The sequence below is a fragment of the Scardinius erythrophthalmus genome (genome assembly GCF_964197995.2).
Source record: "Scardinius erythrophthalmus genome assembly, chromosome: 3".
In the NCBI taxonomy this organism is placed as follows: domain Eukaryota; kingdom Metazoa; phylum Chordata; class Actinopteri; order Cypriniformes; family Leuciscidae; genus Scardinius; species Scardinius erythrophthalmus.
Window position 1 is genome coordinate 50,379,022 of NC_138223.1, and position 22,530 is coordinate 50,401,551.

Sequence of the window (22,530 nt, forward strand, 5' to 3'; positions counted from 1 at the left end):
ATTTATTTACATTTATCTTATATTTCCTGTAATGAGTCGCTGTTTTCATATAGTAATAAAGTATTGTCATGTTTTCATGGCCCAAAATAACAGATAAAACAACATTTACAGTTTGATGAATTCTGTGTTTCAGGGGTTTCTAGTGATGATTGGAGTGTGAGGTACAGTCAATCACACATCTGTGCACTAAAGGACTCAACAGTGATAATGAGATGCACTTATACATACCCTACTACTGGATATAAGATCATGAATGCGTTCTGGACAAAAGGCCCAATACTAAGGTGGTGGGGTGTTGAGCATCCAGATCTGTCTAATGACACTGAATACAGTCAGAGGCTTCAGTATCTGGGAGATAAACAGCAGAACTGCACCGTCAGACTGAGTCATGTGACACTGAAGGATTCACGCATGTACTATTTCAGATTCACAACTGATAGACCTGGTGGAAAATTGACTGGTGTTCCAGGAGTGACTCTTACTGTCACAGGTGACTTTGGTGAGGTTTATCTCTTCTTCTGTGCATTATGTTGAATAATAATCAGTGTATGACAGCAGCACTAGATATAATGTGTGTGTTGTGTTCAGATCTTCAGGTGGAGTCTCCTGAGAGAGTGACAGAGGGAGATTCAGTCACTCTGAGATGTAAAAGCAGCTGCGCTCTGACTGACAGAGCAACATTCATCTGGTACAGAAACTCACAGCCATTAACTGAGAGAAGAGACAGAAACAATGAACTCCTGCTGCAGTCAGTCAGAAGAGAGGATTCAGGCAGATATAGCTGTGCTGTAGACGGACACATCTCTCCTGATGTTCAGCTCAATGTCATGTGTGAGTACAGACTGACTTTTCAAACATTACAAAGAATAAATATCTGAATTTATGATTTATAAAAATGTTTTAACCACTATTCTTAAGACTGGAAATCGAAGAGTCCTTATACGGTCACCAGAGGAGTCTGGATGTCATCTAGTGGAAAAGTTTGGTACTGCACTCAAAAAATCGCACTGATTTTTATTTTATTTTTTTAGATATCAACCAAAAATTTGTCTCAGAATTTGTTCAGATATTTATCTTTGATTTTTGATTAAGTTTTAGTTGAATTTTTTTTGTAAAATATATATTCATAAACTTAAACTTCTATGATGCTTTTTGTAAACTTAAACTCTTAACCTGCAACTGCTGAAAAAACACAAACTTAAAGAAAGTCAAGGGTCAAGAGCCCAACTAAAGCAAACACTGATCTCCATGATGGTGACCTCAAACGAAACATTTTCAATAAGACATCAACATCTAAACCTCTGCTAATTCTCAATTAGATCTTCTTTAGACGTGACAGAAATAAAGTCAGTCTGGTTAGTAATAAGTGAAGCTGGTAATGCTGTTGGTGGAGTTGTTTAATCAGATCTTCAGAGAGTTAATGTCTTTTATCTTCAGTTCATCTAAGGCTGTGTCTGAATAAAGTTGTAGTTTGTGTTCTTATTACTCTTTCAAAAGATGATTGAAAGAATGTTTCAGGAATATCACACTAACCTTTAAATAACATTCTAGAAACATTAAGGAAACTGGACATTTTTATGTTCTTGGAATGTTAGAAATCAACGTTCCTATAATGTTGACTTTTAAATTAAAATTAAGTTGAAAGAACGTTTGAGGAACATTATACCTTTTAAAACACGTTCTTCTAACGTCAAGAAAACTGGACATTTTTCACGTTCCCAGAATCAACACTGAATATTTGGAGAACGTTCTTATAACAAAAGAAGTCTGTTAGCTGGGTATGTTTTTAGTACAATACAAATATACTTGAATACATTTTTTATACATTTAACAGTATGTCTTTTTCAACTGGGAGAAGTTTAAAGTTTTTCCCGTGGTCACTGATTTGTTAAATAACAAATCATTTTCTATCCTTGCAACCTTCCCTTGAATCCTACAGGGGGAAAGGAAACGAGGATACACAAATAAGAAATGAGAAGCGCTCTATTTGTATATTGGAATATTCTTGATCACTGGAGCGTCACTTCAAAGCATCAACAGCTGTGATCAAGGGATCTGCCCTTATGTTGTTAAAGTTTGGTTATTTAAGAAATTCATACATAATAAAGATAAAGCAAGATGTCCTGTTGATATATGTTATATATTTAATTTAAACTACAAAGGTAAAGCATAAATAAAAATTATTGTGACATATGAACTTGTGACTGATTGTGATTTGTGTCTTTATTACATGCGAGAAAAATGATCTGAGAGAAAAAAAAAAGTTTGAGAGAAAAAGTTATCACACTGATAGCAAAAAAAGCATTTCATGAGAGAAAAAAAAATGAGAGAAAAAGTTTTCATACCAATAGCAAAAAATTATAATATTTAAGACTAAAAAAGTTTTGAGAGAAAGTATTTTCTCATAGAACATAAAAAATATAAATTTGAATTTTTTAAAATTATTTCTGAGAAAAAAAAATCTCTCTCAAAATACTTTGAAAAAAACTCTCAAATATATTTTGCTATCAGTGTGAAAACATTTTCTCAAAAAAAAAAAAGTGTTTCTCTCAAAACGCTTTTCTTTGCTCTTGTGTCAGGATTTTGCTTTCACTGTGAAAATTGTGTCATGGGCGGGGCCACGTTCCTATCGGGTGAGCATGGTCTTGTCTTGGGAGTCGAACTGAATACCATTGTTCGGTTCACCGGCACAGATGCCGCCTCTGCCTTAGTTGAGCACGGACACTCCAATGTTTGGGTAAGATGATTCACGGTGATCTTAGATGATCACGGATGTATTGCCTGCGATAATTAATGCGATATGGCTCAGCTTGTCAGTTAACTACGGCTCTGTGTAGTAAATGCCGCTTCATCTGAAAGCAGGTGATGGCGATTTACTACTAATCAATGAACCGGCTTTACTGATGAGATGCGCATAACAATGTCATGCGATGGTAACATATGAGTATGTTAACATAACAATGGTATAATGATTCACTTCGACTCCCAAGACAAGACCATGCTCACCCGATTGGCCAATAGGAACGTGGCCCCGCCCATGACACAATTTTCACAGTGAAAGCAAAATCCTGACAGGAGAGCAAAGAAAAGCGTTTTGAGAGAAACACTTTTTTTTTAGAGATAATGTTTTCACACTGATAGCAAAATATATATATTTGAGAGTTTTTTTCAAAGTATTTTGAGAGATTTTTTTTTTCTCAGAAATGATTAAAAAAAATTCAAATTTATATTTTTTATGTTCTATGAGAAAATACTTTCTCTCAAAACTTTTTTTAGTCTCAAATATTATTATTTTTTGCTAATGGTATGAAAACTTTTTCTCTCAAATATTTTTTTTTTCTCTCATGAAATGCTTTTTTGCTATCAGTGATAACTTTTTCTCTCAGATCATTTATTTTCTCGCATGTAATAAAGACACAATTCTCTCTCCATAGAGGACAGAGGATCGAGGAAGCTTTAAAATTGTAGTTATATATAAAAAATCTCTAAACAAATGTAAGGGTTTGTTTTCCTCTCAGTTTTTGCAGTTGCACTATATACATTCATTGTAAATTAGGAAAAGTAAAAAAAAAAAAATCTTCCTCAAACTTAATCCAGAACTTGGTAAAACATTTGTCTGTATTTCAAATGTTTCAAGCCTCTCAAATTGTTGTCGGAATAGTTTTTCCTTGTTAACTTTTTTGTTTCAACTTTTTCTTTAACTTTGAGCATTAAACAGTGAAAATTTAAACTGGGATGTTTGCTGAAATTGTCCAATAATAACCAACTGCAGCCTTTCCTAGAACATTTTCCACCAGCCGTCTCTGATAAATACTTTTACCTGACATCTGTAGATCCTCCAGTGAAACCTGTGATCTCCATCAGTCCATCTGGTGTAATAGTGGAGGGAGATTCAGTGACTCAAACCCTCCTGCAGAAATCAGCTGGATTAAAGGAGGAACGATTGTAGGATCTGGAAGAATCTTCAGCATCTCAAAGATCAGCTCTGATGACAGTGGAGAATACAAGTGCAAGTCCATCAATGAACATGGAGAGAAATACTCTGATACTGTAACTTTAAACGTCATGTGTGAGTTAATGATGGTCCAGTAACTGTGACATTAAATCCTCAAAACATCGTCTGTGATGTTAAGTTTAACATGATTGTTAATGATATCAATATTTCTCTGTGTTAGATCCTCCCAGGAGCGTCTCAGTGACCATCAGTCCATCTGGTGTAATAGTGGAGGGAGATTCAGTGACTCTGAACTGCATCAGTGACTCAAACCCTCCTGCAGAAATCAGCTGGATTAAAGGAGGAAGGAATATTTTGCAATCTGGTGAAACCTACAGCATCACTAATATTAAGTCTGAGGCCAGCGGAGACTATCATTGCTCTGCTAGAAATAATCATGGATCTCAGACTTCTGCTGCTGTGAATGTGAATATCATGTGTAAGTCTGCCTTTATTTTTAACCAGTTCTGGAAGATTATTTGTGCAATGATTTGTCTCACTGCATGTCATTTTACACTTTTTGTCTTTACAGATCCTCACAGGAGTGTCTCAGTGTCCATCAGTCCATCTGGTGTAATAATGGAGGGAGATTCAGTGACTCTGAACTGCATCAGTGACTCAAACCCTCCTGAAGAAATCAGCTGGATTAAAGGAGGAACGATTGTAGGATCTGGAAGAATCTTCAGCATCTCAAAGATCAGCTCTGATGACAGTGGAGAATACAAGTGCAAGTCCATCAATGAACATGGGGAGAAATATTCTGATAATGTGACTTTAAACGTCATGTGTGAGTTTTATTAATCATATTTTCATTTTTCATACCTTCTACTTGACACAGGTCCTCCTATCCAATAAATCCTGTGATTGCATCAGTCCATCAGGTGAAATAATGGAGGGTGATTCATAAGTCTGATGTCAAATTTAATTTGATTGTTAAAGGGTTTTTTTTTTTTCGTTTTTTTTTTCTTTCTGTTAGACCCACCCAGGAGTGTCTCAGTGTCCATCAGTCCATTATGAATCATATTCTGTATTTTAACCACATACTCCTGCTTACTTTCTTATCTGTCAGTATATTTTGTCTGATCTAGTCCTGTTAAACATTGGTGTGTGTTTGTATCTGTATTTCAGCAGTCAGATGTTTCTCGTCTGTAACTGTCGGTGTTGCTGCTTGTGTTGGTGTTTTACTCGGTGGAGCATCAGGTGCTTTTGTGATGTACATTTGGTAAGAAGTTCATTTAAAAAAATCTACCTCTCTTTTTATGAAGAATTACTGTATTACATTTAGGTTGAGTGTTACATTTAAAGCGGTAGTGCGTAAGCTTTGCCTCTTTGTCGCCATCTCTGTTTGAATCCTGAAATTGCAGTTATTTGAGGCGTTAAATGTGTTGTTTATTCATCTTTCTTCTGACAGTCTTACTAAAAGGATGAACATAAGATCTGCTATGAAGGAGGTGAGATGATCTCAATTATTCACAGTGTTTTCCTGCATGCAGAGATGTTTCCTACAGCCGCTATGAGCCGTACACAGATATTAAGAGTAGGGCTGGGCGATTTAAATCGCGATATTGTTATGAGCATCTCGTCAGTAAAGCCGGTTCCTTGATTAGTAGTAAATCGCCATCACCTGCTTTCAGATGAAGCGGCATTTAGGGCTGAGGAGATAATTAAGTGATTAATTTAGTGATGATTGAGCATTATTGAAGACACCTGATGTTAACAAGCAGAATCACTGAAGGAGCAAATCACAAATTGTAAGTTACCATTAAGGTGATGGGTGTTTGCTTTAGTTGGGCTCTAGACCATTATATGTGTACTTTAATATTTACTGTTGTTTGTCTGCTGTTATTGATTTATATCAGTTAACTGAACAAAGTAAAATGTTATCTTATAGTGTCGGCCACGTTTTGACATTGTCATGCTGTGATCTGAAAAAGGAAACATATTGAGATAGTTAGTCTTGACATGTTAGCAGCAGTTTTGGGATTCTTCAGCCTATGATTATCAGTACTTTACTTATAATTCAAATTTAATAAACATTACTCTGATCAAAAAGACATTCAGATAAATTAATTTAAAACACAGACATCAATAATCAGCCTGTGAATCTCAACAATGGTGACAATAATAAAGCATGTTGCAGTGGCTGCCACCAATCACAACTCATTAATGGCTCCCATCATGCATTGCGGTATGAATAAATTGTGATCTGAATTGTCTGTGTAATTTACTTTTCCTCATTGAATATTCTGCTCCTCACCATTGTTGAGATGCATTGACTGAATCTTGACATCTGTGTGTGCCTAAAACAATGATTTTTTTTAAAAAACATCTTTTAAGAAATCCTTTAAATTACATCAAAAAATTCTGCCCATTTATTCACATTCACAGTTATGCTGTAACCAACAACATAAATCAAAGTCAGTAAGAAGAATCTTAATGAATTCTGTGATCAAGTTCAAATGATGAATGTCATAATATAACCAACACCATTAAATCACTTTTTATTATTTGTTCAACTGGCAGTTTTATCTCAGTTACAACAGCCAAACAAAATCTAAAGTACACATAAAAGGGTCAGAGGCCAACTAAAGCAACTACCCATCACAATAATGGTAACTTACAATTTGCGATTTGCTCCTTCAGCGATTCTACTTGTTAACATCAGGTGTCTTCAATAATGCTCAATCATCACTAAATTAATCACTTAATTATCTCATTAACTTAAACACTCTTGAGTGTGGACTAGGGCTGGGCGATATATCGCACGATATTGTTATGCTCATCTCGTCAGTAAAGCCGGTTCCTTGATTAGTAGTAAATCGCCATCACCTGCTTTCAGATGGAGCGGCATTTACTACAAAGAGCCGTAATTAACTGACAAGCTGAGCCAAATCGCATCAATATCGCGGACGTATCGCCAGCGATATTTAATGCGATATGGCTCAGCTTGTCAGTTAACTACGGCTCTTTGTACACAGCGAAACATCCAGTGTTAAATTAACACTCCTGGGAGTGTATGAGTCCACACTCAAGAGTGTTTAAGTTAATGAGATAACTAAGTGATTAATTTAGTGATGATTGACTATTATTGAAGACACCTGATGTTAACAAGCAGAATCACAGAAGGAGAAAATCACAAATTGTAAGTTACCATTGTGGTGATGGGTGTTTGCTTTAGTTGGGCTCTTGAGCCTTATCTGTTTACTTTAGACTTTGTTTGGCTGTTGTATCTGAGTTATAACTGCCAGTTGAACAAGAATAAAAAGTGATCTGATGGTGTTGGTTATGTTATGACAATCATCATTTGAACTTGATCACTGAACTCATTAAGATCCTTCTTTCTGACTTTGATGTATGTTGTTGGTTTCAGCATAACTGTGAAGCAGCACAAATGCCCAGAATATTTAATATAATATAAAAAATTTCTTAAAAGTTGTTTTAAAAAACTTTTTTTTTTAAGCACACACAGACGTCAAGATTCAGTCAATGTATCTCAACAATGGTGACAAGCAGAATATTCAATTAGGAAAAGTAAATTACATAGCCAATTCAGATCATAATTTATTCATACCGCAATGCATGATGGGAGCCATTAATGAGTTGTGATTGGTGGCAGCCACTGCAACATGCTTTATTATGGTCACCATTGTTGAGATTCACAGGCTGATAATTGATGTCTGAGTTTCTAAAATAAATTCATTTGAAAGTCTTTTGATCAGGGCAATGTTTATTAAATACTTTTGATTTACAAGTAAAGTACTGATAATCATAGGCTGAAGAATCACAAAACTGCAGCTAACAAATCAAACCAAACTATTTCAATAAGTTTTCTTTTTCAGATCATAGCATGATTATGTCAAATCATAACCAACACTATCAGATCACACTTTACTTTGATCATTTAACTGTTATAAATCAATAACAGCAGACAAACAACAGTAAATATTAAAGTAAACATATAATGGTCTAGAGCCCAACTAAAGCAAACACCCATCACAATAATGGTAACTTACAATTTGTGATTTTCTTCTTCAGTGATTCTGCTTGCTAACATCAGGTGTCTTCAATAATGCTCAATCATCACTAAATTAATCACTTAATTATCTCATTACCTTTAACACTCTTGAGTGTTAATTTAACACTCTTATTTTAACACTTTACACTCTTGAGTGTGGACTCATATACACTCACAGCCCCAGGCAACACATTCGTCCCAGGAGTGTTAATTTAACACCGCTCCATCTGAAAGCAGGTGATGGTGATTTACTAGTAATCAAGGGAACCGGCTTTACTGATGAGATGCGCATAACAATATCGCGTGATATATCGCCCAGCCCTAGTGTGGACTCATATACACTCCCAGGAGTGTTAATTTAACACTGGATGTTTCGCTGTGTACAAAGAGCCGTAGTTAACTGACAAGCTGAGCCATATCGCATTAAATATCGCTGGCGATACATCCACGATATTAATGCGATATGGCTCAGCTTGTCAGTTAACTACGGCTCTTTGTTAGCCTAGAAATCTAGACGCACCCTAGCGGCAGCAAAATGTATTTCGCAGCCAGGTACGTCTAGCAACTCTCAATAAACCTTCTCGCTGCAAAAACCCAGATTGGGTCAGGCCAATCACGTTGTGTATAGAGTAGGCGGGGGCGGTCTTAACATACACGACAGAGTTGCGACGGTTACCTGGCTGCTGCTACTTGAAAACAAAGAATGGCGGCTGCTGATGGAGAACAACGGTCTTTCGAATCGGCTTTGGCCGCGACTCTGGAGGACTTGGAGTTAATTTTTTCTTTGAGAAAAGAGCAAAGAACGGCACTTAAGTCATTCTTAAAAAAAGGAAGATGTGTTCGTCGGTTTGCCGGCCAGATATGGCAAAAGTTGAATCTATCAACTAAGCTCCGCTGTTGGGAAAACGCTCTGGTTGGTTGAAGCGCTGTCCTATTGCGTGCAGAGGGAATTTGAAAGACAGCCGTTTATCCCGCCCCTCGGATTGAGCCGTGACTATGGTGAGTTTCCAGACCTAACATCTTGATGTAGGTCTGGCTTGCCAGGCTAGCTCTTTGTAGTAAATGCCGCTCCATCTGAAAGCAGGTGATGGTGATTTACTACTAATCAAGGAACCGGCTTTACTGATGAGATGCCCATAACAATATCGTGATTTAAATCGCCCAGCCCTAATTAAGAGTATAAGACACACGAGTCTCGTGACCAAACACCCGATTCTTCAGTTCTAGATCCAGTAAAACTGATTTCCATCAAGATCCTCTAAACATTACATTTAAAAAAAATGTTGTTCTTTGTCCAAATGGCATAAAACTTCGTACGGCTCTCAACCCTTTCTAGAGACCCCAGGCAATAACATGTCATTTTGTAACAGAATAATTTTTTTTTTTTTTTTTAACAAATGTAATTTTACTCTGTTTATTAATGTTTTTACTCCACATCTGTGCAGTTTTTGGAGGATTTATCATATATTTTAAATGTCTATAAATAAATGTAATGTAAAGGTTTATATACAAAAAAAATCTCCATAAATGAAATTTAGAAATTTGGGTCTTTTATAAAGTGAATTTTACATAAAAAGCTGTTTTTGTCTAAAAAACTACTTAAAAAAATAATTTATATAAATTTTAAATATCATAAATCCTCCACAGATGTGGAGTAAAAACATTAATAAACAGAGTAAAATGTCATTTGTTAAAAAAATAAAAATTATTCTGGAACACAATTACACGTTATTGTCTGGAGACCACGAGTGTCACTCCAAACAAAGACCATCAGAGGGTTAAAACATGAACTCACAATGTATGTGTGTCTCTCCTGCAGATCTCTGATCCCAATGAAGACACATATACAGCTCTTGAGCTCAAGTCCACGACCTCTGACCTGTACGACACACTCACAGTAAGTGAGACGTCAAAGTCAGATACTCAATCACTGATGATCACATGACCGATCTCTCGCTCTCTTTCACACAGACAGTTGATCGCAGACCTCCTGAAGACTCTTGATCCTCAGAGCTTTTCTAAACATGAGAATCCATCAGTAAATGTCAGAACCTGCAGCTCTTCTCAATATAATCAATAAAACTCTCTTCAGTTTAGTGTGATTGTTTTATGTATATTGTGAAAGGTTTTATAATGTTGTTGATGAACTTCAGTCAGTCTTTCTTCATCTTATTGTTTGTTCAGATCAACAGGAAGATTCTGCAGTGAGAGGCGGAGCACACATGAACCAATCCTAAGCTCTGTGGGCGGAGCCACTGATGATTGACAGAGATCATCAGTGATGAGTCACAAGAGATTCATTTCTGTATAGTTTAAGAAACATGATGTAACAGTGGCTTTCAGTGAAAGTTAAAAGCTGGTGAATTGTTATTGTCTAAATATATGTTAAAATTAAGTCAAAACACCTAAAGTGATGTTCAGTTGTGGCAAACAATCTACGCTTTCTCATTTTACAACATTTTCCTGCTTTTAAATCATATTTGATCATTTTATTCTGATAATGGAATTTATTCACAATGGAAAATGTATCTTTTTTTTCTTTTTTGCTCTCAAAGTGCTCAATATAATCATCTTCTGTTATTCTGTCCTTTGTGTTCCTGTAATTCTCACTTTAAATGTCTTTAAGTTTTTAAGTTGTATTTGTGATCATCTCATATATACTTGTACAAACCTTAAGGGCTCATAGATCCTGCAGTATTAATATATATATATATATATATATATATATATATATATAATGTCAAAGTATAATGTTGATTCTCACAAGCTACTTATTTGGTATTGATTCAATATGATTGATATTAAAAATATCAATATTAAAATTGTAAATGACAAAGCATGGGTTTCTGCATGTTTGCTCCAAAACACCCCTGACATTTAGATGGAGTTTGATGGTGTGATTTGCTTTTAAGTCTTTTTTTTTTTTTTTCTAAAAATAATTAAGAAAATCACATACCAATTTCAAGAAATAACTGGTTTTGACATTGGCATTGTTAAAACTGTAAGAAAAAGTATTGGTATGGGATCAAAATAAAAAAGTTTGTAATTGGCCATCGCTAACAATCCCTCAAACTGCCACCAGAGGTCACATCTCCTGCGTCTGACATCAACCTCGATGAGCCTCACCTGTAAATCACTACTTGTTTTGTCCATATAGTGCCGTCCTTCTTCAGTTACTGAGGGTTTGCTCACAATGTGGCTCAGACTTTGACATTAAATATAATGCAAAGAAGATAATATTATGATTGTTAGGAGTAGGGAAAACATGAAACTAATTTCCTGATTTCTCTCTGTCTGATATTGTCCTTAAAGTATGTGATGAGGATAAATACTTAGGACATTAAAAGTATAACATTTAAGAGGCTGTATAACAGGCTAAAAGTATAACAGGCTGTTAAAAGTATAACATTTAAAGCCCCTTAAATTAACTAAATGACTAGAAAAAAGATTCGTTCATTTTAATGAATGAGATCGAACAAGCGAGTCAGTAAAATTATCCGAACTTCCCATCACTCACAGGGTGCCATCAAGTGACAGTCTGTTCCTGGAGTCAGTCTTGTTTAGGCCAATGACTGAAAAGGTTCACTCAGCATCCGCATTTGAGTGTGGCAGGCTCAACACAATCTGGGCAACCTTTGATCATTTGGGGAATTTTAAAATGCCACTTGCCTGATTTGCCAAAACGTAATTTCCATGAGCCTATTTTTATTGAGCAAATAGCTAGCCCACATAACGCACGTCAGACAACGTTTGCAACTATAGCTGGAGTCTGTAGGCTACTCTCGGCACACAGACTGATTAGGCAAGGCTACGTCTGTAATGACAAGGCACACCATTTTATTATCTGCTTACCTTTCCAAACTTTCAAACGCGCATCAGTGGCTCCGACTCCGAACCTGTGCTCTCTCTCTGAGAGTCTCTCTGAAATGTATGTCAGTGTTGACGTGCCCCCCCTGTTCCGCTGTGCGCAATATCATGTACAGATGTATGTGTAGGTTAACACTCTGCAAACAGGATCATTTCAACACTGAACAACACGGCACTAAGATCAGTCAGGTTCTTCTCCAGTATGAGGAACCATTGGCGTTTTACATGTAAATATGTGATATGTGGACTCTGTTTGTTTTTCTGTATTTGTCTGTTTTATTATTTGTGTTTTTGGACCATGTGTGTCCTTAATAAAGCTTGATGATGATGATGATGATGATGATGATGATACTGATGTTCTTTCTCTCAGTGAGAGGTTCAGACAATATTCTGTCACGACACACACAAGAGGAGACAGATCCAAGTGCAGTATGTTTTAATTAGGAAATTCCAGGAGAGTAAACAATCCAGGCATGAGTCGATATCCATTAAATCAGTCCAACAATAAACACAGATCTCACGGGCAAGGGAACAAGAACACAGAAGTGTCGTACATTTTACAAGGACTCGACAACACACACTGAAACGGACAGGACTATATACACAATCATAATTAAGGTGATAGAACGCAGCTGAGACTGTGATGGGAATCAGGTGTAGCGAACAGGATTATGGGAACTGAAGTTCATATGTGATGACACCGTGAGGGAAGGAGGACATCTCGTGGAAACCCGGGGAAAAGTAACCAGACACTGTGACATAACCTCCCCTCAACGGAGTGGCTCCCAGACACTACAAGACAAGGATAACAACAGAACAAGACAAGAGTACAGGGCGGGAGGCAAAACAGTAAAGAATCAGGGGGAGGGATGGGGGGCCAGGTCCGTGGAGAGGAACAGGGACAGGAAGTGACAAAAACCTAGATGGCCGGGAAACACAAAAAAGTTTATCAGGCGGGTCCGGCTCCGGCCGCTCTGGGTCTGGTTCTGGCCGATCAGGGTCTGGGTCCGGCTCCGGCCGATCAGGGTCTGGGTCCGGCCGATCAGGGTCTGGGTCCGGCTCCGGCCGATCAGGGTCTGGGTCCGGCCGATCAGGGTCTGGGTCCGGCTCCGGCCGATCAGGGTCTGGGTCCGGCTCCGGCCGATCAGGGTCTGGGTCCGGCTCCGGCCGATCAGGGTCTGGGTCCGGCTCCGGCCGACCAGGGTCTGGGTCCGGCTCCGGCCGATCAGGGTCTGGGTCCGACTCCGGCCGACCAGGGTCTGGGTCCGGCTCCGGCCGCTCTGGGTCTGGGTCCGGCTCCGGCCGATCAGGGTCTGGGTCCGGCTCCGGCCGACCAGGGTCTGGGTCCGGCTCCGGCCGATCAGGGTCTGGGTCCGACTCCGGCCGACCAGGGTCTGGGTCCGGCTCCGGCCGCTCTGGGTCTGGGTCCGGCTCCGGCTGACCAGGGTCTGGGTCCGGCTCCGGCCGCTCTGGGTCTGGGTCTGGCTCTGGAACAGCTGGCTCAGCTAACTCTGGGTGTTTAGGGTCAGCTGCTGGGTGCTTGGACTCTGGGTCAGCTGCTGGGTGCTCTGGCTGGTCAGCTGGGTGCTCTGGATGCTCGGCTGGGTGCTCTGGATGCTCGGCTGGGTGCTCTGGATGCTCGGCTGGGTGCTCTGGATGCTCGGCTGGGTGCTCTGGATGCTCGGCTGGGTGCTCTGGATGCTCGGCTGGGTGCTCTGGATGCTCGGCTGGGTGCTCTGGATGCTCGGCTGGGTGCTCTGGATGCTCGGCTGGGTGCTCTGGATGCTCGGCTGGGTGCTCTGGATGCTCGGCTGGGTGCTCTGGAACAGACATTGGCTCCGGCTCTGGAACAGACTCTGGCTTGTTCTGGGGTTGTTCTGGACGGCGCGGCGGCTGCTCTGGATGGCTCAGCGGTTGCTCTAGACCACTGAAGGAGCGAGCAGAGTCCCTCCTCCCCTGCCGTCCTTGATGGAAAGCTGCCGGCTCCGGATCGAAGGGAGGCCATGATGGACAGTGGCGCCGATCCTCTCGGCTACCTCCCCCTCCGCGACCTCCCCGTGTCCCGCGGAAGATGACTTGGCGGGTTCCCTGAAAGGATTGTCTCTGGGGAGGGGTGTTGACCACCATGGTCTCCTCAGGCTTACGAGCCCATAAGGCATAACACTCAAAGAGTGTCATGCGAGGCTCTGGCTCTTTGGGTCGAAAGTTCGCTCTCTGCAGCCTCCTCTCCCGCTCGGTGGCTGGGGAAAAAAACATACCGCTGGATCTTGTTGTGGTCGAGTCCTTCTGTCACGACACACACAAGAGGAGACAGATCCAAGTGCAGTATGTTTTAATTAGGAAATTCCAAGAGAGTAAACAATCCAGGCATGAGTCGATATCCATTAAATCAGTCCAACAATAAACACAGATCTCACGGGCAAGGGAACAAGAACACAGAAGTGTCGTACATTTTACAAGGACTCGACAACACACACTGAAACGGACAGAACTATATACACAATCATAATTAAGGTGATAGAACGCAGCTGAGACTGTGATGGGAATCAGGTGTAGCGAACAGGATTATGGGAACTGAAGTTCATGTGATGACACCGTGAGGGAAGGAGGACATCTCGTGGAAACCCGGGGAAAAGTAACCAGACACTGTGACATATTCATCATTATTCTCTAGTGACTGAAGATGAAAAGTAAAGTAAATGCTTTAACTAAGAAGTGATCACGTAGGCGACTGATTGAAGTGACCCCAGTGACCTCGGATGTCTTCAGCTAGAAGATCAAATATATGTTTTAACACACGTTGGGTGTCTCTTTGTCTTTAAAACATGGAGAGCTCATTCCAGTAAACAGACGTAATTCTATAACTAAGTAAATCTCATAAGCCTGAAGAAGTCATTCAAATCCTTTAATATGTAGAAGGATAAAGACTGATTACCCTAGATCAGGGGTCTCCAAACTCGGTCCTGGAGGGCCACAACTCTGCAGAGTTTAGCTCCAACCCTGATAAACTCCTGTCTGCAGCTTTCTAGTAATCCTGAAGACATTGATTAGCTGGTGGTTTTGGCACAATTTTCATGCAGAAAATCTCTTGTTTTCACAAGGAACACACTGCCATTCAGATATGCACACTGACTCTTCACATGGGCAAACACCCGTCACACAGTTTTACAATTAGCAGTCAGAGCTTTAGCATAAAAGGGCAACAGGTGAGCTCTTCAATGGAGCAATGGATGCCAACACTGGATTTTTTTTTTTTTTTTTTTACTGTAACTGTATACAGTCAATTCTTCTGTTTTTTTGTATGTAGACCACTGTATGTACAACTTTGTGTTGGTTGGGATGTACACTGTGTACATTGTTTTTGTGGAAAAAATATATTTGTTACCGTATATTTGTGTGTTCTGATTATAAAAACAATATTCTCAAATATTTTACAACACACTTATGTATGTACTGTCTGTAGTAAGTGTAACACTGAACAAAAAAAAAAGGCCTAAGTCAATATGATGAATGGAGAAGAAGTGTTTTTCATTCATCATAGTGTTTTACATTGAGCACATCAGTGTTCAACTGGTTCTTATAAATGTCTATTCATGTGATGGTTTGTGTGTGTCATTTGAAAACAAAATACCATTTTGAGAAGAAATAACATTGTTTTGAATGTACAGTTTCATTTTGAAGAAGAATTGAGGGGTTTTGCCCATCGTGTGTGTGTGTGTGTGTGTGTGTGTGTGTGTGTGTGTGTGTGTTTTTTGATTTGTGTGTAGAGTTCTGAGAATATGAGGCATGCTTTCAGAAAATGTGTGTAAACAATTGAGAAAAACTGTATTAGTGATGCACTCATACAATACTAGCCCAGCGCAGAGCCACACGCCACAGCAGCGCCAGACCAGCAGTCTCAGACCGGCCGTTAGCGTGGAGATTACAGCAGCATTAAGGTCAGGTTTAGTGGTGGGGTTGGGTATTCGTTATGCAGGAGCTTATAGTTATTGTGAAGTTAGGGTTAGTGGTTTTGGCAAGCCTGCAACCTTAGCCGAAAAAAAAGTGTAACGCTTGCTAACGCTGTTCTACGCTGGGAAGGAGACCAGAGGCCATTTTCTTAATGGTTGTCAATGGAGGAGAGGCTTCATAACACTGAATTAACCACTTTAGTGAAGAAATAGCTTATCATTTAAGGCGAGACACGGCAGGCAAAAACATAGATTTGTCATGCAGTGGTCAGTTTTGAGATTTTGGGCTAGTTTACTCCTTCAATATGTGTATTTTCAAGCTGCTATAAAGAAAACGTTGAAAATATACATTAAGATGTTTATTTTATTACATTTTGTTTACTTGCGGTTAAGTTTCTCCCGAATTTACCAAGAAGTTTGCATTCCAACGCGACACGCCGAGCTCCGTCTGTTTACTGAAGTCTGTCATGTCACCCAAATATGGGCATTTCCTTTCTATCAGTAACCAATCGTGAATGTCCAAAGGGGGATTTAAAGCTAACGACAAAATCTCATTTAGAGCTATTTAAATCTTTAACTGCCGGTTTCTCAAAATGACTTTTTTTTGTCATTCTCCAGTAGAAACATCTCAGCCTATGTAGCACCTGTGTACACCAGACTTTCCAGTTATACACTTAGCAGTATTCTGAAGATATTTTCAGAGGGATTTGTTAATAAATAATTCCTGGCCTGATTTATGTGACATTTTAATAAAAAAAATATGGCAAAAATCGATTTTTTAAGCCTATGGACAGTATATTTTGATTTCCTATAAAAGCATATATCCTGAAATCCCTCTGAGTTTTTATTTTCATCTTGTGTGTAAACAAAATGAAAAAAGAAATTTGCACCTGGCTTTATCATATGTTCAGATCTATCTACCGAAAATATATGCAAAATCGTGCATTTTTATTGAGATAATGCCTAATTTGCATAATTAAACATACAAATTTCTAAAACTTGTAATACATTTTTTATATACTTGTGTAAGTAATCAACTGAGGAAGTTTCATGGTGATATCTACTATTTTAAAATTTGACCCTATTCACCTGTAGTGTCTCGCCTTAATGAATTGGCACACCATCGGCTAATCTTCAACATGTTTGCTCCAGTAGAAATGAAAAGATTCACCTTGAACTCTGTCATGGAAACTAGCATGTATAAACCTTAATTTAACAATTTAATAATCAATAAAAAAGGAATTAATACCTGTTTTATATTACGCTGTAGCGACATTGGATCAGCGGTTTTGAAAATAGATGGATGGATGATTCAGTTGCGGCGCCATCTTCTGTTCAGATGCAGGAATTCATTTGGCAAATGACTCTCATAGTGCATTGTGGGTATTCTCTAGCCGTTGAGTGTATATCTGTTGTGCACTTGTTATTGCGGTGCATTGTGGGATTGAATGAGTGCACTAAATAACGTCCACTATGGTTTCAGACACCACTACAAATGGCTGTTTTCTGAAATAATGCCCTATTTAAGGGTATAGGGGGCGATTTCAGACACAGCCTCAACGACGTAAATGCTGTAATGTGATTGGTTATCAAGGCACACGTGATCCAAGTTATCTGTTACACTTTCCAATGGTAGAGCCACAGATCCTGGTCTCTCCCAGTAATAAGACCATCTCTGGTATAAAGCAGGCTTTAGGTGATCGTCAGCTCCTAACGTCTGGTCTGAAGCTGCTGGCCTGAAACTGCTGTCACGTATATAGTTCTGCAGTCAGACACATCTCGTCTCATATGTGCTCGTTCAATCCCTCAAACTGCCACCAGAGGTCACCATCTCCTGTGTCTGACATCAACCTTGATGAGCCTCACCTGTAAATCACTATCATTCATCTTCATTCATCTTCACAATTATTCATCTTCAACTTACAGAAAAAGATCATGGTTTTTCTTTAAGTAGGTTTAGTTCAGTAATGTTGTTCTCTTGTTGAGGGAGGGACAGTGATATTTCCGTTGATGGGCGTTCGTTAATAAACAGTGTTAATCACACAAAGTCCTTCACTGTAAATCTAAAGTGCTTGTGTTAAAACAGTCAGTCATTTGGCTGCTGTTGATCTGATGAGCTTCAACACGGTAAGACAAACACTCTTGCATAAATGATTATTGCTCATATAACATACGTGTCTTTACATGAGAAATGTTAAGAATAGGGTGATTTACATATACTTGTTTAAGTGATGAATATATTAACTTAAGTATTCATTACTTCAATGAGCTCAATGTTTCTGCCCTAAATTATTACATTGTTTAAATTAATAATTTTTTAGCTAACAGTGATTTTGTATATGTACATTTCTGGAATGCATAACTTAGTTTCCTCTGATAACAGATCACTCTAAATTGTAATGTGGACTCGTGTATTTTCTGTAAAGCTGCTGTGAAACGATATGCATTGTGATAAGCGCTATACAAATAAATGTGAAATGAATTTAATGCTGTATTATAGATATATGTTATGCTGATGTGGGTCAGAATGGCTCCTCTTCCTCTGATCTTCTTTCTGCTCATGATTCACGGTGAGTCTCTCTTACATTCACATTAGAAACACTCTGATGTTTTATTTAAGGCCTCATGAGCGGCTGATCTGCACTTTCTTCTGTCCTGTTCTCACATATTTCTCTCTGAAACAGGAAGTTTGTGTTGAACTTGTCAAACGCTCGTCCCTTTTAGAAATGTCCAATAGTCTTTTGCTACTTGCTAGTCAGTGTCACATGGTTTAGAGGGAGGGACTTTCTCAAAGTTCAGAGCATTTGATTGGACAAGAATCACTGTAGCAGCAGATCATGAATATTTTTGGCTCAAGTTCTCAGAAGTGAATGTGTACATGTTAAATATTTATCATGTCAAAGGAGTTCACTAGCATAAATGAGCTCTGAGCTGATAGATAAGAACTAAAAGGACTATTAACCGGACTTCCAAAAAAGACTGTAAAGCAGCTCCAGCTGCTGCTAGATTATTAACCGGGACTGATAGAACACATCACTCCGGTTCTAAAAACTTTACATTGGCTCCCAATCAGTTATAGAATAGTTTTTAAAGTAATATAAAGCGCTGAATTGCTTAGGACCTGAGTACATTTCTGAAATGTTTGAAAAATATAAACCAAGCAGGACTCTTAGATCAATGAACTCAGGTCAGCTAGTGGAGCAAAGAGTTAGAACGAAACATGGAGAAGCTGCGTTTAGCATCTCTGCTGTACACGACTGGAACAAATTACTAGAAGATCTTAGATGCGCACCAAATGTGTTGATTTTTAAATCCAAGTTAAAAACATTTCTTTTTTCACGTGATTATGATTGAGCTCTTAAACCTAGCTATACTGCTCAGCCTTACAGCTTCTTATGTCTTTTCTTATCCCATCTTTTAAATCTTTTTAATTCTTTCTTGTGTCTGTGTATCTTGTATTATTATTTTGATGTTTTTATTTGTTTCTTTATTATTTTTCTTTGTAAAGCACATTGAATTGCTTTGATGTATGAATTGTGCTATATAAATACATTTTGTTTGATTGATTTGAAAAGCCATGTAACCGCATTGGCATTAGTAGTAAATTTAACATTAGCTCAAATGATCTATAGGGAATTTTAATAATTAATCATGAATATGATTAATATTTTGCATATTACATTTACATTAATTTATCGAAACTGAAACTAGATCGATATATATATATGAATAACCAATCACAACGAATTATAATTCCTCATTCATATATTTCTGGCCTTGAAAAAAAAAACCAACTCTCTGTGTTTATAAAAAATTAGGTTACTGAAATCGTAACCAGATAAAGCATGTAGCTTGGATCAACAATGAATACATACTACGATTCACACAGAGTAAATATGTATGTATATACAGAACACGTAAACAAATACAAGACTAAACGAATAACAAAAATGAGGGAGAGAGAGAGAGAAAATAAGAGATGGAGGAAGGCTGAGTAAGGATGAGAGAGGAAGGAAAGAGATCATACGAAATGATCACAGTGTGGTAAAAATCACGTATGTAACCCTTTTGAGAGAGACAACAAGGAAACACATCAATCAAAGCCAATCAATACTTGCGTATAGTTCTCTTTGTATTTGTGAAAGACGAGCGTGCGTGGGTCGTCCTTTTGGATCTGTGCGGTCTTTCGTGTCTTCCGGTGCGAGCAGACTCGCGCGAAGGTTTAAAGGGGTGGTTTACTGCCTTTTTTCTTTGCTTGATTGTGTTTATGGGCTGCAATATAACATGTCTTCGTGTTTCGTTTGTTAAAAAACGCCTTATTTTTCATAAATTTCACCTTTATTGTAAGCCGCTTCCTCCTCTGTCATTTGAACGACCGGTTGACTTCCTGAGTCTATGAAACCACTCCCTCAGAAAGAGGCAATGAGCTCAGATTGGTTAGTTCGGCCGGTGTGTTGTAATTGGCTAAACTGCGTCCGGAATCTTCACGCCCATTACCTTTACGGGCGACAGTTGCATGTGCTCCGGTCAAATGTAATGGTGTCAATATTGCCTCATCAGTTTGAGCCAGAATCAGACCCAGAGAGCGGTGATGAAGAGTCAAGCAGAACCTCCGCAAACACGGCTCTTACTAAACGTTTCTGAATGGTAATTTATTTTATTTTATTATTATTCTCTCAAAGAATTTCCATACGCTGTTACTTGAAAATGCTACTGCTGTTTGTTAGCTTTTGAGATACGCTTTCCCCCTGATTAAACATTTAATATAACTGAATACATGACTGAGTAATACCGTTTTTTAAAGATATTGTTTTATTGATAGAATGAACAACCGTTTAACTATTCACAACACTTACCGGTAGTTTACTCAGTTTGTCGTTTTCTTTAGGTGTACATGTGATAACAGCAGCTGAAGTTTGCTTTTGCGATAATTTTTTGAAGTTTGTACACGTTTGTCTTATACACACAAAATAGCATCGAACTAACTAGCTACTATAAACAAACAGCTTTGGCATTGGTTTGCGTTCTTGATCAAATCAAAAAATTACGTCATTAAGTATACATGGAAAATACGTTTACAAAATTTGTACATATTACAAATTCGGGTCCAAAATGTTTGTACGCGTTTGTCATATACTAAAGCCAGCGCTGGCATTTTTTTACATCCTTGATAAAACTAAAACATTACGTCTTAAATTATACAGGCAAATAAATTTAAAATGATTAAATCTTACTTGCAGGTTGTGGCCTCTGGTTTTAAAGCTGTAACTGCTTCATGTTGTAGTAATAGTTTCTTGTTGAATCCGGCATTGAACTCGTGTAGATTCTGGAAGCTGTCTTCCGTAAAATGTGCAGCACAGAGAGCTAAACTACGATTGTAATTGTCAGGAACATAACCAAACTTAAATTTTAACCATTGTTGACGAACTACAGCGTCTGTATGAAGCCTGAACACAGAAGACCTGACAGCTACAGCTCTCCACTATAACTCCTCCTCTTCGACAGCAGAACATGTTCCGGAGGGAGGGTGGATGTAAATGTATGGGTTAGTTACGTATAAAACCCGGGAAGTATCTCGTTGTAGTCCCATTCGAGACGTTTTTGTAGGCATTAAACTTCCTGATTTTTAAAAGACAATATCTCCGCTTACGTTGAACTTTAAGCGCAGCAACTTTGCAGATACTGTTCATGCACCAACAGCAACATTACACAGTATTTAAAATGAAAAAAGTGAAATAGCAATCAACCACCCCTTTAAAGGTTCACAGAACATGAAGTTACCAACTAAATGATTCAGAGTTATGTGAATATGAAAATAAAACTTAGTAAAGAAAATAAAACGGAGATGAGGACTCCCTAAGGAGCCATGGAGCCAGGAATTCTCTCAGACGCAGTGCTCGTGCATGTCCTTAAAGAAGAGGAGTGCGGTCGCGGGCATTTCAAAGAGAGTCTTTTTCTTTGAGGTGAAGTTGCCTGCTGCGTTTGCTTCGCTGAGTCCGAATACAAAAATAAAGGAAAGACTTAAAGAAAAAGAAAAACGGAGAACGCTCCCAAAAGGGAGCCATATGGATCTTCTCGCTGACGAAGAGGGTTCGTAAAAGTGCTCAGAGTTTCCGAAGGGGAGAGAGTGAGCGAGCTCTGTGTGGGTCTCTTATGGAAAGGATCGGTTCACGCCTCTGTTCGCGCGAACAATCAATCACCTTCAGAGATTTCAGAGTGGGAAGAAGTTTCTTTGTCTCTGGGGGAGACACCCACTCGAGGGAGTTATGGTGTTGTCTTAATACTCTAGTAAGACGATTCATATAGTAATAATCATATCATTGCAATCTATTATCGAGGTTCAACTCCGTTAAGTCTCAAGATTTAAAATGATATAAAACATGTCATATGAAAGATTATAGGAATACACAGTTACATAAGATATGCATAACTACACACATTTAAGGTTTGTTCGTTCAAATAAACGTCATAAATGAAGCGAATATAACCTTTCTGGTAAACAGGAGTATATACATAATTATGACATGCTTATATTCTAAGTTTAATATTTAAAGAAGTTTGTGTATGTGTGTGCGTCGGAATGTTGGCTTTCCGTTATCTCTCTAGCAGAGGAGCTTGATGAGCCGCTGAAACATTGGTGGTCAAAATTTATGACCTGCTCCGTGAGATCGGGTTACGGGATGCAATTCCACTGGGAGAAACAT

General features: G+C 38.6%; 1 pseudogene across 1 annotated transcript in view; it reads left to right on the forward strand.

Annotated features, from left to right (window-relative positions):
- The first annotated feature begins 249 nt into the window (after window positions 1-249).
- LOC308687943 (B-cell receptor CD22-like) overlaps window positions 250-22,530 on the forward strand; it is a 72,643-nt pseudogene continuing 50,362 nt past the window's right edge. The window contains exons 1-4 of the transcript in view: window positions 250-490; window positions 589-831; window positions 3,834-4,069; window positions 4,527-4,781. The product of the transcript in view is annotated as a B-cell receptor CD22-like (transcript). The remainder of the gene's footprint in view (window positions 491-588; window positions 832-3,833; window positions 4,070-4,526; window positions 4,782-22,530) is intronic.